At 45.0% G+C, this 15,308-nt stretch overlaps 1 protein-coding gene across 5 annotated transcripts in view; it reads left to right on the top strand.

Annotated features, from left to right (window-relative positions):
• SLC4A4 (solute carrier family 4 member 4) overlaps positions 1–15,308 on the top strand; it is a 235,811-nt gene that overhangs the window by 162,281 nt on the left and 58,222 nt on the right. The window lies entirely within an intron of this gene.

Here is a 15,308-nt window from a genome sequence, read left to right as displayed (position 1 = left end):
CAGGATGCTCTCTCTTCAAACTCTGAAATGTACTCATCAGAAGATTTTACCCTTCTTTTTCTTTCTGTCTCTATCTCTTTCTCTTCATGGAACAGTGCTGGTGGCCAGTGCTTTATAGTTGCAGTATGGCTTCAAGCCCTCCCTTTTTTAGCTTGGCAGGGCAGGTTTTGTGATTGTCACCCACATGACAACATGAAGAGGGACACAGGACTGTACCTGAGGACAGCTCTTCTCCTGCACACTCATCTAGCTGGAAGCAGCTGTAACATTTTGAAGCAGCCATACCTTCCAGTACTTTCAACCTACCTGGGAAAGTCGTCTTACCCAACTACCAGCCTCCAACTCCAGTGATATTTAACTTTCTCCATCCTGAGATGCTCTGTCTCTGCTAAGCAACAGTTCCCTTGCATACTTTTGGAAAAAGAGGCAGGTCCTGAGCATCCATCTGTGGCTTCCCTGCTCCCTTCCCCTGGATGTTATAAGGTCCAAGTTGAAAACTGGTGTCTCCCATTGTATGACACTGATAATTCTTCATTTGGTATCATTCTCCATGGAGCCAAACGAGGAGGAGATCTCTTGGCATACTGCATTTGCCTGACCACTAGTGAGTACTGAATTTTTTCATTCAATTCCATGTTCACAACAACTGGTGGTTTCCAGGGATGGCCTCTGAGGGTAGAGGCATCAAAACAAGCCTGGAGAAGGTCAGAAGAGGATGTTCTAGGCAGAGGAAGCTCTTTGCAGAAGAGTGGCATGTGTTGGTGTGTTACCTAATACACTTGGCCACTTCTCTCTCCTTGTGGAGCTGGCCTGTCAGTGGCAGCAGTGCTTGAGCGAGGTCAAGCTTGGGTTGTGGTTGGTTTTTTAGATAATTCAGTTAAGGAGGCAGTAAGCAGCTGGGACCTCAACTACAAAGGCAAAAGCCCAGATTGATCCCTCCAAACATAGGCACTTCTTTGAGGTGCCTGTTGTTGAGCCTGGTCTCCTGAGTTTATTTTTCGGTCCCTGCAGAGAGCTGCAATTGCAGAGTCAATTCAGGTTTCAGGGGGGCTGGTTGCCTCACTACCTGCAGAAGAAGCCCTGCTAACATAGACAGCTCTGAAACAGGCTTAAGCTAGGACAGATGCATTTATGCTTTCATACATCTGTGCCGTGGCAGCACCTGGGTGAGGTGGGTGCTTCTGTCCCAGCAGGGCGGAGAGGTGTTCATATTGCTTGGGATCTGGCTGAGGGCACGACAGGGGAGTGTACTAGGGAGCACTGGGCATGCTTACGGTTTTGCTGAAGATCTGTCAGAGAATCTTCCTGGAGAATGCCCTCCCCAGGATTTGCAAGGGCCTCTTTTCTCCTGCCCTGCAGAGAAATTGGGAAAGATGCCAGTGTTCAAAGGCAAATGCATGATGGAGGTGGTCACAGTTGGATTGACCTCCTCCAGGGACAGAGGAACAGTAAGGAAGCAAGAGGAGTGAGAGAAGACAAGAACTCTCAACTTTCCCCTGACTGAAACCTCTGTATAACGAGGAGCTGGGCTTTGCTTCGCTACACAGATGGTGAGCCTGGTTAGATGTCCCGTTCAGCTCAGTGGCTTTCTCACAGATTGCAAAGCTGAGTTGAAGGACTGACAGCACTGAGGATAAGGGACAATATTTGCAGGATCCCAAGACACACTGACACGAGTACAGCCAGTGATAATAACAAGAGATACAGTTTTATTAAAATCATAGATAGCACTCAGATTTACCTGTATTAAGTGCTGTGAGGTTGGTTCCTCTATCCTTACAGAAGGGATGGTTTTATGCTGACTTTGGATTTACTTTGATCTTGCTTCTGCTTTGTTTTTCTCATACTCTTTGCCTTCTTAATACACTTTTTAGAGTTAATCTTCTTACCGAGTAACTATTAAGCTCTTTCACAGAGAAAATGAACTTAGGATCCCTCTTGAAAAAGGCTGGATTCAGGAGAGGACAGAGGACACTCTGTCACTTTCCAAAGAACCAACCAAAGAAATGCTGCCCATTCCCCTCACTGTCAGGGCACAGAGCCATCAGCTAGAGGAAAAGGGTAAGAGACTCGCTGGCTAAAAGGCAAGGAAGGAGCAGAGACACACAGGCTGTACTCATGGATGGGAGTTTTCCAGAAGGTTCTCATTGGCCTTGCTCTCTACATATGCCCGGCCCTGGCACTAGTAATTTTATGACAGCATATTGTTTTTAAAATATATTTTTAATATTTATATTTTATATATAACTTTTGTCTGGATCTGTTTAACATCTTTGTCGGCGACATGGACAGTGGGATTGAACGCACCCTCAGCATGTTTCCTGGCTGCACCAAGCTGTGTGGTGTGGTCAACACGCTGGAGGGAAGGGATGCCATCCAGAAGGACCTTGATAGGCTTGAGAGGTGGGATTGTGCAAACCTCATGAAGTTCAACAAGCTCAGGTGCAAGGTCCTGAATGTGGGTCGAGGCAATTCCAGCACAAATACAGGCTGGGCCATGAGTGCATTGAGAGCAGCCCTGCGGAGAAGGACTTGAGGGTATTGGTGGATGGAAAAGTGACTGTGAGCCAGCAATGTGTGCTCGCAGCCCAGAAAGCCAACCATGTCCTGGGCTGCATCAAGAGAAGTGTGGCAGCAGGTCAAGGGAGGGGATTCTCCCCCTCTACTCCACTCTCATGAGACCCCACCTGCAGTCCTGTGTCCAGCTCTGAGGCCCCCAACAGAAGGAGGACATGAACCTGATTGGGCAGGTCTAGAGGAGGCCACGAAGATGAATGGGGGCTGGAGCACCTCCCTTATGAGGACAGGCTGAGAGAGTTGGGGTTGTTCAGCCTGGAGAAGAGAAGGCTCTGGGGAGACCTTATAGCGGCCTTCCAGTACTTAAAGGGGGCCTGCAGGAAAAATGGGGAGGGACTCTTTATTGGGGGTGTAGGGATAGAATGAGGGTTTTAAACTAAAAGAGGGTAGATTTAGATTAGATATGGGGAAGAAATTCTTGACTGTAAGGGTGGTGAGACACTGGCACAGGTTGCCCAGAGAAGTGGTAGATGCCTCCTCCCTGGAAGTGTTCCAGGCCAGGTTGGATGGGGCTTTGAGCAGCCTGGTGTAGTGGAACGTGTCCCTGCCCATGGCAGGGGAATTGGAACTAGGTGATCTTTAAGGTTCCTTCCAACCCAAACACTTCTGTGATCTCCTCCCAGCCCTGCCTGATGGGATGGCAGCACAAGGGCTGGCAGCTTGGAGCTCGGGCTGGAGGTACCAACCCAGTGCTGCAGCCAACCTGCTGCAGTATTTAGGACTTATGTGGTTGGTTTGTTCTTTGATAATATTAAGATCATTGCACTAATTTTTACTGTTCTCCTCTGAAAGCAATTTCAGTGTACTGCTATTTGCTAAAAAACCCCAAACAAATCTTGCATAACTTAAATGTCTGTTTCTTTATTCTCTCTTTCCCCTCTGCCATAAAGTGTTTATGGATGTGTGATAAGCAGTTAGATTAGCAGCTTTAGCAAAGGAGAGGTTGCTTCATGGAAAATGGTAGAGTTAGAACATGTTCATTGGCTTTGTGTCATTCTCTTCCTGATGTTTGAGACTGGATGAAATAAATTTTGCCATCAGAATAAGACTGTGTGAAACCATAAAATGATGCAGAAATCTGAAAGTGATAAAGTCCTGGGTTACTTGTAAGGTCGGGATGTCTGCTAAATTAAAAATGTCATCTTCTTCTTTTTCCCCTTTAATTTATGGAAAGCAAATGATTGTAAAGCTGAAACAAGAGGAAGGGCCAATTACCAAAATGCAGAGTTTTCAGAAAATCTTTAACTGCAGATTACTCATCACAAAAGTTGCATCAATAATATTGATTTGCATCTCATGTGCCTGCGACAGACAAAACACAGTGCTCCCCTACCCCAACCACATATAGCGGGGACTCTTGGTAGGCTGGTTGTCACAACTGGTGGTCTGTGGAAAGGGAAATTAATGGAATGGCAGTTTATTGTTGATTTTGGTAGTGCTGAGTCTCTTACAGTCAGTGGCAACACAGTGTGTGGACACTAAAGCTTTGCCGAAGTGGCTGTGCTGTCGGCACAGTGTTCATCAGCATAGAACAAATTGTAGAAAGCATCTGCAGGCAGCAGTGAGCCAGAATTGCTTGCAGATTGAGCATATGTATTTTCTCTGAGAGACCTTCAACCTTGATTTACTCTTATGTTGTTATTTCGGGGCACTGGGATCTGCTGATGATCACCAAAGTGTTATTTTGCTCGTCAGGTTCCCAGCTGAGCTCATAAAAAGCCATAACAGGATATTTAATGACGTCTACAAGAGGTGAAGGTTTGCAGGGGAAGAAGTGAGGAGGGGAAAGAAAGCTTTTATTTCCATTTTCACTGCCACGCTCAATAAACATTCTGTCTTGCAAGAGGTGTAACAACTGAAAAACAAAAAGGGGAGCTCCAAAGGAAGCCTTCCCTTTCTGCCTCCAGCCGGTGTGGGAAGCTTGCCCCGAAGCTTAAACAAAAGGCTTTTGATTTGTTCCTCCTGCTTCTCTCATATCTGTCAGCAGTGCTGAGCACCCCAACAGCTATGTGTGGTTAAGAGTGTATTATTTATGAATATTGAAATCAGGTAATTTGCATGAACCAGCTCCTCTGCCGTGAGAATGACAGCTTGAGTCATTGTCCTGTATTACACTGAGATTGCAAAAGAGACTGGTTCAGCATCCTGTGAGGGTCTTGCAAAAGGTGCCAGGGCCTTGACTCAAACCACCCTGATAATAAATAGCTTCAATAAAGGCCACGAAGTTTTGGTTTTGCTGTTTATCATGTTTTTGCTTTGGGCTTGTTTGACATTTTGGCACTTTATAAGGATAATTGGGGAAGAGGAGGTGCGTTCCCTTCCATTGTATTTGTGTTGGCAGAATAGCGCTTCTGAGGTAGCAGTGCGGAGAAGTGATTTGCCTTCATTTGTCTTACTTTATGAGGTGTTGGCTGCAATTAATGTACTGGTCATTTGAAGCAAGATAGAGAAGCAGAGGCAGTGGCACTTTTGGAGAATTTATTTTTCTTTTCTGTTTTCCAATTAATAGATCAGCATCCAGGCTTCCTACTCTCTCCAGGGCTCTGAGATCTTTTTTGCCAGATGCATCAGTGGTACCAGAGAAGTGTCTGAGAGACCAGGACTTCTCATGGCAGGAGAATTCCTCCAGCTCTTGAAGGCTGAGCTGTTTGCTCAGGTTTTTCTCTAATACCGTATTGAATAACACCAAACTGAAAGACCTAATGAAGGTTTCTTGAGCTGTCAAAAAAGACCAACTTATGGTTTACCTAATCTGGTCCACAGCAGAGATAGGTCTAGAAAAATCAGGTGCTTCTGGTGGGCTGTCCAACAAACCTGAAGAAGATGAGAGGGATGTATGTGTATATGTACATGTAGATTGTTCAACCAGATAGAGTTAGAAAAGATCTAACACTTCTGCTGGTTTAGGTGCATCTTAGCCAAGTTATACACAGAATCATAAAATGTTTGGGTTGGAAGGGACCTTAAAGATCATGTAGTTCCAACTCCCCTGCCATGGGCAGGGACATATACAACTCCTATATATTTAATGCAGATAAGCTTTTCTGATATATTTCTGTCTCTCAGCCACTTCCTAGTTTGGATTGCTTGTCTGGACTCCTGCCAGCTTGCAAGTAGGCTTTTGTCAAGAAGGGTGCCCAGAACAGCGGTGTGGGGGTAAAGGGCTGGTCAGCAGCAGCAGTTCAGTCTGCTGGGGTTAGGTGAAGGCCTGCACAGGGTCATCCCAAACTTCACTCTTTGCTGGTGGTATCCCATGCTCCTGTCTGCTTTTCTTTTTCTTAAACGCTTATCTGCAGGTGAAAGGAATTGCCAGTGCAATTATGCTGTGCTGGCAGGTCCGCAGGGCAGACTTACAGCCTGTACCAACTGGAACCACCTAATTGGGTGACGTGCTGATGAGGAGTGATCCTTTTGCTGGTATGAGCTGTGTACACCAAGAGATTAGGGGTTTTTTCCACACAGCCAACTGATATGGCTACACTGTCAAAACTTCCGTGTGTGGATTATGCCTACATCTGGAAGGTTAGCTTTGTGCTTCTGATCTCCTGGCTCTGCATCCATTCCTCTGCTGGTACAGATAACAATGGCTGCTTGCCTGGTGCTGCCTGGGTGTTTTGCTAGTGTTACTTTTCCATTTTCTCTTATTTTTAGTGCACATCAAGATACGATTTTCTGTGCGGTTTTCAGCTTTCTAGCCCATTTCAAACTACACTGCCACACTCTGGATTGTAGTTGCAGTATCTGAGTCACAGGTACTTCAGGTGAATGTTTATAAAAGTGTCCCCACATGATTAATCTGTGGAAATATTAGTGACGTTGCTTCTACTTAGTATTGCTTAAGCTGTGTTTGGGCTGAGCTCTCCTTTGACAATGTACCTTGGAGTTTCACTCTGCCTATCCCACGCAAGACATCTCAAACAGCACTGAGCCTGCAGTCACATCCCGTCTCTGTTCAAGCAGCCTTTTGGAGGATGAGGTTTTAATCCTCTTTGCAATGCCCAGGGGACAGTTTGTCATTTATGGTGTTAGAACTGGGATTGTTAAATTAGATCTTGATTCGTGTAGTCTTAATAATTTGAAAATATTTTAGATTGATTTTTCAGCTTTATCTGTGAATGAAAGTGATTGAGAAGAGTCAAGTACAGCCTTTATCAGCCCCTTTGTTGCTGTAGTGCAAGTGGACCATAGGAAGCTGGGGAAGTTCCTGCTTCTGTCCTTCTTCCCGTGAGAAATCCTTTGGTCATGCTCCGCTAAAATGTCCTTGGCAACTCCGAATGGCTGAATGACTAGGACTCCTTTAATGCTCAAGATGTAAAATACAAGGGACATTTAAAGAAAATCTGTTTTATCAGGGACCTGTTATTACTGAGCTGATGCAATAGTATATAGAAAATTAATATATGTTGATATAAGGAGAGTTTACTGACCTGGCATTATCTCCACTGTTGAAGGGCTTCTGTATGGGACAAAAACCGGCTCTGAATGAATATCGTCAGTCAGAAAGAGGCACAAAACCCTTCTTATTTGTTGTGGTGTGTGCACTGTTTATTCAAACTGGTGTTTCCATATCAACAGGGAATCTGTGCCAAAGCCAGCTCTAAAGTTAAAAAAAGACATTGGCCTTGTTAACAGAAACCCTCCTGCCTTTCCTGGGGGGACCAATGGATGGGGAGGGCGCTGATGGGACCCCCCTGTTTGGAATGAAGTCCAGTGGCTAATGGTGGGAATGTTTCACTGCTTTTCCTGTTTGAACGTCTCCTTATCTCCAGAGTCACAAGCGGACATTCCTCATTTTCAGGTCTGTCAGCCTGGATGACCTACTTTCACTCCATGGAGCTCAAATGAAAATGACTGTCTTCCACTACAGATCACTGCCACCTTTCTGAAGGAAAGGAAGAGTCTCTAGGAAGTTCAGTTAACTGGAATTTTGTTTACTTTGGCCTTTTTTCTTGATGCAGAGAGCAGTTTTGCTTGCATTGTTTCTCCCTGCAGTGTATCAGCAGCGCACCTCTAAAGCATTCCTGGGTAATGGCATAGACAAAACACAGAGCATTGAAGGTATCACTTGAGGTGAGCGTTCATGGGATAGTTTATGGGAAGGTAATCTTAAACGTATATGTGAACGGATACAGAAAAACAGAGACAGAGTCAGATTCAAATTCCTGGGGGAATTAACTTTTCTTAAGTACAAAAGCTCTATACATCTGTGCTCAAGTGTGGAACACCATGATGAAATATGATGCTGTGAGGAGGTGAGTCCACATACCCCTATGCAGAGTAAACAGAAGGTAGAGTGAATTTTTAAATGGCCTCTTCCCCCAGCCTTTGTTCATGCTCTCGGGCAGCCTGGTGCTGCCTCCCAGGCAGGAAGATCCCCTGTCCTGCACTTGGCTTTGATATAACAGGAATTTGAGGAACTGGATCCCTTTTTCCCTGTGATCAGGGACCGTTAAGCCTTCTTTTAGTTACACAAAGCACCGCTTATGCAGTTAGGCTTGTGATCTGTGTGATCAGTGTTTATTCTGAGTGCTCAGGTTTTGCCATACTTTGAGGGGGAAAGAGCTGTATTTAGTGGATTTGAGTTTTGCTGCATGGTGAGCTAAGCAGGAGCTGGAACCTGCAGCTAAATCCTACCCTAACCTTCATGTGGCTTGCTCCCCTCCTTGTCATCCCCACATCAAGCACTGGCTGGTTTTAATAGTGCAATGCTGGAGGTTGTTGACTATAGTGAACTTAGAAATGGTATTTGGTAGAGTGAAAAAGAGCTGGTTGGAATGGACTCTCTGTTGGAGATGCTAAATATAATCTAGGGGTCTTCAGCCTGCAGAAGTGTGGCTTGGGGAGGAGGAGCAAGACTTGTAAAATGATGAAGGGCATAAAAAAGAAGAGGAAGGGTGGAACGTTTTCCCCACAGGATAGGATAGCCCTGGTAGCTTTGCTTTCCCAGAGTGGAACTGCCAAAAGCTGTCTTCCCGGGCTTTTAAGCAAAAGCCTGGAAACTATATTTTTGATATTTGCCAAATAGATAGCATTCTCTGTTTCTCATGCCAGTGGTGTTTGCTTTGGTCGCTCAGTTCCACTGACAATAGCAACTAAATGCTGCTAATGGGAAGGGGAATTCAGGTTTGCACTTCAGACCCTGCATGGCTGGAGGAAGGCGGCTTATAAAGTTAGTATCTGTTTATAGCTTCCTTAGGTGAAGTCAGTGCATGGCCCTTTCTTTCTGATTTTGTTTTATTAGTATTATAAAGATGAGATGGGGATTATTTGCTATCTATGTAATGGCATTAGCCCTGAATAACATTTTTGTTTTATTTTTCGTTTTGCATGTGGGGGCTTCCCTGCTGCAGACTCGGCAGATACTATCAAGCGAGGACAGTGGTGATATCCCATTAAGGCAGCTACTCTACCCATAGCAAAAAAGCTCAGACAGGTTATGGCCTCACACTTCATTGATAGGTTTTCTTTTGTCCCATCCCTCCTTTCACTTAGGACAAAAGCAAAAGCTTGTGTAAAATAGATGTAAGATGGCATACGAATGGGCTAGCTGTCCCCCATCTCAATTAGTCGGGACTGCTCTCCCCATGCATCTGGCATTTAAATCCAAGCAATGCTAATCAGGTGAGTAGCCAAAGCCAACAGGCATTGATGATTGTGCTTGGTGCACTGTGGTGTCCTGTGCAAAAGCCAAGGTAGTGATTGCTGCCCCATGGCACGCTGCAGAGCTCTGTCCCCGAAGAGCAACTGATTTCAAGCTTTCGTAGGCTTGTAACCTCAATTTCAAAGGAGGCTGTTCCTGTACGGGTGGTGTGTTTTACCTGAACTCCAGCTCATGCAGCCAGAGGTTTTTGTTTGGTAACTCTTCCTTAGGCTAGAGGTGATCAAATACGACTATGACACGTAAGGGCAAACCGATTCTTCCAAAGATCAGTGCCTGCATGTTCCTTACAGGCTCTTCTGCAAACCCTGGAGCATCGTTACAGCAATGTGACTAGCTGAAGGGCTTTTCTAGTTATAATTTTAGTGCTGTATCATGGGTTTTTGGTTAGCTTTGTGATTCTGATGCTTCAGCTAATGACTCATTTAATGGAGTTTCCACTTGCCTTGGGTATTCTCTTGCCCTGGACAAGCCTGCAAACTACTTCACAGAGTGTGCCAGGGGTCACAGGCAGGAGCCATGCGCTTGTTCAGCCACGTGTTCCTTTTCATCTTCTCTTGCTCTTGGTTGTTGGGCAGCTATACTCTTGGTTGTGCTAGATGCTCCCAAAAGAAAGGAAGAAGCTTTCCATCCTTTACAAAATATTTGAGTGATTTAGGAAAAATCAGTCTGACTTGTTTTTTTTGGTATCTTGCCAGGAGGTCCAGGGCACATAACTTACCCAGGTGCTCTCTTGGCCCTGGTGGCTGTGGTTGCTCCTTCTTGCTTCCCAGGCCTGTGACCTGGCCTCTTGCCTTTCCTTTACATCTGCATTTCAGTCTGGAAATGGCAGTGGTTGGGAGCTGGCAGGGGAGGCAGCATCCATGCGAGGGCAAGGCAGACAGGTCTATAGCACAGTATTGTGCCCAAGAGCAAATGAGCAGATGCAATAAAAGCTGTGTGTACTTAGGAATTGCCTTCATTTCCGATAAAGCTTAAGTGATGCTGATGGTAACAGAATGTTAAAATACATTTAGGGACATAGTGATTTTTCAGGTTGCCATACCTTTTTGCAGGTATAGCATTGGAAATCTGTGACCTTTAACATAACATTAGTGGTTGGGTTGGGACAATGCTCAATTTAGCAGAGTACAGGAAAAGTGAATATAGTGCTTCCAGCTGCATGGCCCTCCCTCCCTCCCTGCCTCCCTCCCTGCCTCCCTCCCTGCTCTCAGGTGCTGCTGAGGACTCAAATCCTTTGAAGCTTCTTTGGGGAATAGTTCAAAATGGGTTGTAAGTGCTGACTGCACCCTTCCCATCATCTATCTGATAAATGATTTAAGAAAGTGGTGAGTGGTGCTGTAAAACTCATTTGGAGCAAAAATCACTATAATGATAGCTCTACAAAATTAGTCATGGTGTTTTGACTTGAGATCCTGCATGTCGGTTCTGGTTCAGAAAGGCACCAGGGTTTGGGCCAACATTGTGCTTGTTCAGCAACACACGTCAGCGCGCAACTAATGTGTTTGGCAAAGTTGAACATTTATTGGGGATTTGCCACCTTCCTGATATCTTTTATCTCCAGTTTCCTGCAACACACTATTCATAGGAGAACTGGTAGCATTTCTACAGGCTTCCTCCACAGAGCTCCTTGATGCTTATTTAATATTTTCTCTGGTGGTAATCCTGACTGAAACATGCAAGAGTAGGATTGTTTCAGCAGTTTTCTTCCTGCTGAATCAATAATTCATGCCTTTTCATGAGACTTTTTCCATTTTTCTACTTCTTTGAGTTGCCTGGCAAAGCTTGTTACGGGTTCATAGCCCAGTTTAGTGTTACCCCCCATTGGTGTTTCTGGCAGTACATCCTCCCTTGCCATTCACCCTCAGCCAGACAAACACAGAGTATCTCCAAAGATCATTGAGGGTGGGGGGTGGCGGGTTGGAAACGAACTAAGGGCAGGATTTTTCAAAAGCCTTCGACTTCACATGAATTCTGCCACAGCTGAAGTTAGAAACAAAAGCCATCTTGGATCTGAGAATGCCCGGAAATTCCTCCCTGGCTGCAAAGACACAGCCTGAGTGCTAAGGCAGAGGGGTACATCTAAGATGGGAGCAGTTGTGCTCCCCACCAATGGGGCCAAGGCCGCAGGAGCTTTGCTGGTGCTATGAAGAAGGCTGGGGGTAAGAGCAGTGCTACTGCAGCAGGCTTGCTTGAGCTATAATTTAATAACCTAGCAGAAAGGCAATCCGGTGCCAGGCTAAAGAGATTTCCAGTGCCAGAAAGATACCAGAAAAGAGCCAGGAGAAGCTGATTTTTAAAACTCAGCTGCTGCTGCTGCAGTGTTGTCCCGTTATCAAATCAGAAGCAGTTGATGACTTTTCTCCATAGTTGGGCTTAGTTAATATTTTGTCAGCTAGTGGATGAATGTTGCAGAGCCCTGTGAGCCTGCTCATGTCTGCTGTGGTACCATTACAGTACATAGGTGGAGAGATGAGAAGAATAATCTTCAGTCTGTAAGGAACTATTTTTAGCATGAAGCTATAGCTACACTTTGGGAGAAGACATATAAATGAGAGTAAGCCTTGCACATGGCTGATGAGAATGATGCTGGTCAGTAGATTTCTTCTGACACTCTGGTTTAATGGTGCTAAGCACAGAGTTGCACCTCAGATACCATTTGTATGCCCTGGGAAGGATTACTGGAAATTAATAAATACAGCTTTATAAGTTGTCTTCTAAGCTCGCTTTCCTGCAGTTTTGAGCACCACTGTTCAGTAACACAACAGATAGATGCTTTGCTGCGTTTTTAGAAGCACTGCTTATATTGTGACTGGAGTCCCAATGCTGCTTTCCTTGCTGGTGGATTCACTTTCTGTGGGCTCCTCCGGTGCTGCTCCCAGACTGAGGATTTCACATCGATTGTGCAGTGAGCAGACAGCCCTCAGAAAGACCCAAGGCATCAGGAGCAGAATGTCTTGCTCTCTATGGTCTCCCTTTTCAAGTCAGAAGATGGTCCTATGCGTGTCCTGATGCAGGAACTGGGGTAGCTCTCTAGATGAAATGGACAAAGCTTATTTCCACTCTGCAGTGACAGGCTGCCTTAGGTGACACTATGTTGGGTGTAACACTTGGCAGTTCAGGTGTAATGGTGTTGGAGGAGGCAGGAGAGGCCATGCATACATGTTTATAGCCACAATTAAGAGTGGGCTTGCCATGAACGAAGAATTAAACTCCAAATATGACAAAAAATATGTATATTCCCATGTGCTTTTCGTATTCATCAGGCAGCAAAAATTGATAGGAAATTCTACTGAATACTTATTTTTTTAAAAAATGATCCAATATAGTAAATAACTACATTGTTTTGCTTTGAGATAGGTAATTTTTTTAAAGTAAAAAATCAAGTTGTGTTGGTTTTCAAATAGACTAAAATCTAGATCTTAATTATGAGAAAACTTGAAGATGAGCAGTGCAATTGCACTGGTGTACGCTCATGGTGGCTTCACCAGCTCCCTTTGTCGTGTTTCTAGCATAGCTGTTGTCACTGTTACTGAAGAAGGCAGAGATGTAGGAAGAGAGTGAAAGAACACTGGAAAAAGCACCCCAACCTTAAAAAAGCTGAGATAACATCTCAGGCTTATGTTACTGGGAGAAAGGAGCAGTCAAAGATCATGAGAGTACAGAGAAATAAGGCTAGAAAGGCATGATGGGAAGGACATGTTGGAATAATCTGGATGGGTAAGAAAATCAGATTACTAGAGTGATCAGAAGGAAATTTTGGTGACCTAGTTGAATTTCTTTTGCTACAAAATATTTGCTGAAATGCGTGAGTTCTTCATATACTGTCATCTCTCTGTACATGGGTGCACTTCAGAAGAATCTGTCCCTTTCCAGCAATGATTTTGATCTTCTGTTCTCCTTCACCATCCTTAACAAAGGCAACCTGAGCCTTTGGGGATAAGCAGCTGATCAGAGCAAGCCTGCCAGCTGGTTTGGTTCCTTTTCCCAGGAGGTGTCTCTACCTCTTCAACAAAAGAGGTAGACATCTTTATGCTTTTATCCTTGTGCCACACACAGCTCAGCAGCACATGGGGCCTTGCTGATGCCATAGCACCACATTGTATCTTAGTCCAAAAGTTAAGGGGGAAAAACCCCAAAACCCTGTTTCAAAGCATCAGCAGGTTTCTTAGGGTTTGCTCTTTTTTTTTGCTTTTGAACACAACTCTCTCAGGAAGATCAGAGGACAGACTGGTCATGAGAGAAAAGCTTCCCGTGAGTGTGGCAAAGGCTGTTTTGATGAGTCTTGCTTTAGCAGCCTGACAGAGGGGGTCATTTTGTGTCTCTTAGAGGTGCTTGGGGGAAAAATCCTCAACATGCTGCCTAGAAAAGGGGGGCTGAGGAGCAGCATCCTCCTCCACCACTGGGCATCTCACCTTTCTTCTCCTCCTGACAGCAGCCTTGACCCTGCTTGGGTGCACCTCTGCAGCAGTGGGTCCTGTACCCATTAAGGGAAGACACTGAAGTGGTTTTTTCCCCCGACAGACAATCCTTGGCTCAGCAAAGTCTTGTTACAGAGAAGCTCTCCATTAACAAGCACCAGATTTCTGTGACAGGTTTTGCTGAGTGTGTCCCTAAAACTCGTGCGTCCGAGCATTTTATCATGTGCTTGTTCTTCCAAGGGATATGTTATCAAGTAGTGAACAGTTGGCAGCATCAGTTTAAAGTTTCAAAGGTTCTGTTGGGAAATTACCATACATGTTATTTTTTTCTTGTGCGTTTAAGGTATTCTAGTTCATAAATATTAAAACCACCAGTCAGTGTGTGCTTTGAGGCTTCTGAGAGCTTGTGGAGCCAGACTGCAGTGTGAGCTGCTGTGTGTTTTAGGTAGCTCTGCTGAAGTGGATTTCTTTGCCATGGGGCTACAATGATTTTTCAATAGATCAGGCAGAGTGATATATATGTATGTACTCCAGACATTAGCAGTTCATTTACTTAAACTTCAGTGTGAGGTTCTTAAAATCTCTCTCTGACAGAAAGATATTAACTCAATAGAGGACAGAGTTGGCAGGGTAAAACATTGGCTGCAGTAACTTGATTATAAAGCAATAGATGTTTAATTGATGGTGGAAACATGAGAGTTCTTTTAGCTACACAGTAACTACCAACCATGTTAGCTTCCTTTTGGTGGTGGGGTTTTACAGGTATTTGGAGGGCAGAATTTCTGTGTGCTGTCAGAGTAAAGGATGAAGACAGGCAATTATTGCTACCTGCCTGCTTGTTGACCATTTTTTAAAAAATGCCCTTACCCTCAATTTCCACACACATAGCTGTGTTGCTGTTTACAAATTACAGAAATTCATTGAGGGTAGATATGATTGTACTTCAAAGTAGTAGTTGGGTTTGGTATGGATACAGATAGAAACATACACCCTTCTCTTGCTTGGTATTTGTACTGAGGCTAACAGAGTGCTTGGAGCCTCGTCAGGAGGGGAACAGTTAACACAGACCCCCTGCGGTGAGCATCTGGAGGGGGTTCACTGTGTCACCCAACCCATCCTGGCTCAGGACCCATGCAGAGGCCCAGTGTGCTGCTCACAACCACCTTCTTCCTCATCTTCCCGTGACTCCCAGCTTGGCTTCTCTGTCCAGGCCTGGTGCTTTTATTTTCCTCGGAAACCCTCTCTGATTTCTCTCTTCTTCATGGATGCCTCTTCTCACTTCACTTCTTCCCAAGGCTTTCTCTTCCTTCAGATCTTTGGGAGGTGAGGGATGTAGTAGCCATCCAGCATCATTCCGTAGAAGGATTGAGAAGGGGGTTTCTCCTGGGCAGAAGGTCTTTAATGATGGCACATGTTCCTCTGTCCCACTTCAGCCATGCTCTGCTCTGTGCTCTGAGGGCAGCAGCCTGTGGGAGGGCTGAGGGCTCAGGCAGTGATGGTGGGAAGCAGTAATGAGCCAGTCTCTCACCTGGACAGTTATTGCGACCATTAGTGTAGTTTCAAAACCAGGATGCCTACTACTTTTGTCCAGTGACTACTCATGTGCTGGCCTGCACAGGCAATGGGAACAATGGCTTTGGACCACCTCAAGC

The sequence above is a fragment of the Strix aluco genome, chromosome 4 (genome assembly GCF_031877795.1).
Source record: "Strix aluco isolate bStrAlu1 chromosome 4, bStrAlu1.hap1, whole genome shotgun sequence".
Lineage (NCBI taxonomy): Eukaryota > Metazoa > Chordata > Aves > Strigiformes > Strigidae > Strix > Strix aluco.
This window is presented reverse-complemented; position numbering and strand designations above follow the sequence as displayed.